The sequence below is a fragment of the Rhincodon typus genome, chromosome 25 (assembly GCF_021869965.1).
Source record: "Rhincodon typus isolate 14 chromosome 25, sRhiTyp1.1, whole genome shotgun sequence".
Classification (NCBI taxonomy): Eukaryota; Metazoa; Chordata; class Chondrichthyes; order Orectolobiformes; family Rhincodontidae; genus Rhincodon; species Rhincodon typus.
In genome coordinates this window covers 1,705,924-1,709,438 of record NC_063356.1, presented here as the reverse complement: position 1 = coordinate 1,709,438, position 3,515 = coordinate 1,705,924, and positions in this window count along the sequence as shown.

The window sequence follows — 3,515 nt, the reverse complement described above, 5'->3', positions numbered from 1 at the left end:
GTCCAAAATACAGTAGGGGCTCAATTCGCCTCCTCCAGCTCACACACCTCCACCAGCTTCTGGAGGTATATTCTCTCCTTTCTTTTGGTGTAGGCTACATTCAGGGGATACCTAACCAGCCACTGTTCTCCTACCCAGGAGGCCTATATCTGATGTGAAGTTTTCTGACCTCCATCCTGAGCTTGTAACAGTTGTGTTGCAGTTTGAATGATCATGTTTCATGGAGGATTTTTCCCTCTCTCCATGAGGTAGCACACCCAATGATTCAAGGGTTTTCAAACCATGATCTTGCTACAGAACAGGCCAAGAGGCAGGCCCCAAGTTCAATTCAACCAGAATGGATTGAACACCAGGATATTGATGTTATTCTGAACCATCCAGCCAACTGAGCTAACCAGCCCCTTCTTTATTTGACAGTAACATTACAACCTATTGGGTTAGTTCCATAGTAGAAGTTTGTGGCTTGGGAAAATTGGAGGAAATTGGCTTTGGAGTCCCAAATAATCTCAAATCTGAAAATGTCAGTCCTGAGTGCTCCCCTCCATCCTGAAGGCGGGAATTTCCACTCCTGCATTCTGACTCCAGAGGAACTGGCCTAATGTGCTGGATTTTCACTCTGGACTCAGAATGCAGCCCCCAGAAATAACACAAAGTCAGCTACAGGGGCTGCCCAGTGCCAAGGCTTCATCCCAGTTACAAGTAAAAGAACATAAAACCTTCTAGCTCTCAGAGTCTTCCATTACACTCCCCCCACATTACTTCTCCCACTAACACCAATTCTCTCATCACTCCAAGACAATCTGTGCCCCTCTAGCCACCTCCCATCACCCCTTAATGCTGAGTCCAACTCAGCAGCATCCCATACCAGCCCATGGCTCCCAATACTCTGCATGTTATGTTTAAATCTCAAATAATTAATCCCTTATTGAAAACAAATAATATTTGCATTCAATATCCCACATCAAAGAGGGATAATCCCTTTATAACCAATTGAAGCGATCAATCAAACTGAGAGCTTACAGCCCCCTGCCCACCTTCCCCATCCCCCCAACCTTGATAACGGTGGGTTGTGGAAGCAGTTAAGCAGAAGGAACAACATCCAGATAGCCCTTAGGCTTTCGTCTTTGAAAAAGTCATTGAAATTGCAAGAACCATGGCAGCCTGCTGTGTGTAAAAATTTAAAGAGCCGTGGATTTCTGCACAGTCATGTTGACTCTGAACAACTGCTAAGTCACCCATTGTGGGAAAAGGAATCTGCTCTGGTGAAAATAGGATCTGTTTGATGTCAGCACTGAAACCACATGGCCCTCTTGGGTTTGGGTTTTGGGTGCATTCATTTTGACTTGATAGAGGTGTATAAAATGATCAGAGGTATAGATAGAGTGGACAGCCAGAGACTTTTTCCTAGGGTGGAGGTAGCTATTACGAGGGGGCATAGTTTTAAAGTGAGTGGAGGTAGATATAGGGGAGAGGTCAGAGGTAGGTTCTTTACTCAGAGAGTGGTCAGGGCGTGGAATGCATTGCCGGAGAGGGTAGTGGAGTCAGCCTCATTAGGGGCATTTAAGCAGCTATTAGATAGGCATATGGATGATAGTATAACGTAGGGGTGGAGGTTAGATAGACCTTTGGTTTAGGGTAAAAGTTCGGCACAACATCGTGGGCCGAAGGGCCTGTACTGTGCTGTACTGTTCTATGTTCTATGTTCTATTAATTATATCCCTCACCAACCACTCCCGAATCCTCTGACCTGATGAAACTAGCTTCTGTTGGAAATGGGGACTTGATTTTTTGTTTTATGTCTTTGTTACTATTTCAGCTAAGATCCCTTCCATCTTTGTAAAAATGTGGGCTGAAATCCCCATGCCATGGGATTTCTGATCCAACATTTACAATAAACTAGAAACTGATCACCTAAAACACACCACACTACCTTAATCTTTTGGGAGAACATGGTGGCTCAGTGGTTGCTGCCTCACAGTGCCGGGGATCTAAGTTTGATTCCAACCTCAGGTGACTGTTTGTGTGGAGTTTGCACATTCTATCCCGTGTCTGCGTGGGTTTCCTCTGGGTGCTCCGGTTTCCTCCCACAGTCCAAAGATGTGCAGTGTAGGTGGATTGGCCATGGGAAATGCAGGGTGTTACAGGGATAGGGTAGGTGTGTGGGTCTGTTTGGGAAGCTCTTCAAAGGGTCAGTGTGGACTTGATGGGCCAGATGGCCTGCTTCCACACTGTAGGGATTCTATGATTTTGCCATTCTTTGTCTATTGTTACTGAGGTAAACATCTTACTGTGCTTAGAAGTTGCGGTTTTATATATTACATTGATGTAAATCAAATGGCTGTGATGTGAGTCATTCAGTAGGGCATACCAGGCTCACTGTTTCAACAACTCCTCCCTTGGGAAACTAATAACAAAAAGATGACAAACTTTATTTATAGCAGGGGGTGTTTCTGAAAATGTCTAACTTACTGTGGGACTATGGAGGAAGGAGGATTGAGAGACTTAAAAGTATTGGACACAAGCACGAGTGTGTAATATACAAAAATCTTCTTGGAGGGATATATCTGAAATTAAAAGATTATTGAAAAATTGAAATTGTGATTTTTAAATCAGCATTGAGTCACCATTATCAATCTCCTTACATGACCTTGCAAACTGCAATGACTGTGCCTCAGTTCTAGCTAGAGGTAGTTTGCCAGAAATCTTGCTTCTGCACACACCCTGTGCTGGGAAGCATGGAGTTCAGCTGAGGATAGGAGCCTGTGAGATTGCCATTGGTCACTGGGAGTCACCACTTTAGCCAATTCAAAAATAATTACTGTAAAAATAGAATCGTTGAAACTTGTAGAACTGAAGGTGCAGCTGCAATGTTGGCTTCTAAGTCAAAAGATTCTGGATTCAAGTTCTACTCCAGAGATAAGAGCACAGTACTGACAGAGATTATGACATTGCCAGAGGACTGTCTCTCTGAGACACTAATCCAGGTCCTGTCTGTCATCTCGAGTGCAGGGCCAAGGAACCCACGGCACTATGAGGAGGAGCAGGAGAGTTCTCTCTAATATACTTGTTTAGTGTCATTGACACACATTATCTCCTCATTGATACATTGCCTTTTGTCGGATCCTATTGTGCGTAAACTGGCTGCTGTGATTCCTATATGGCAACACTGACTACACTTCAAGATTATCTCATTTGACTATAAGATGCATTCAGACATTCTGAGGATGTGAAAGGTGCTCTGTAAATCATTGAATCCCTACAGTGTGCAATCAGGCCATTCGGCCTATCCAGTCCACACTAACCCCTCTAAAGAGCATTCCACCCAGACACACTGCCCTACCCTATCCCTGCATTGCCAACGGCTAACCCACCCTAACCTGCACATCCCTGGACACTATGGGCAATTTAGCACGGCCAACCCACCCTAACCTGCACATCCCTAGACACTATGGGGCAATTTAGCATGGTCAATCCACCCTAACCTGCACATCCCTGGACACTATGGGCAATTTAGC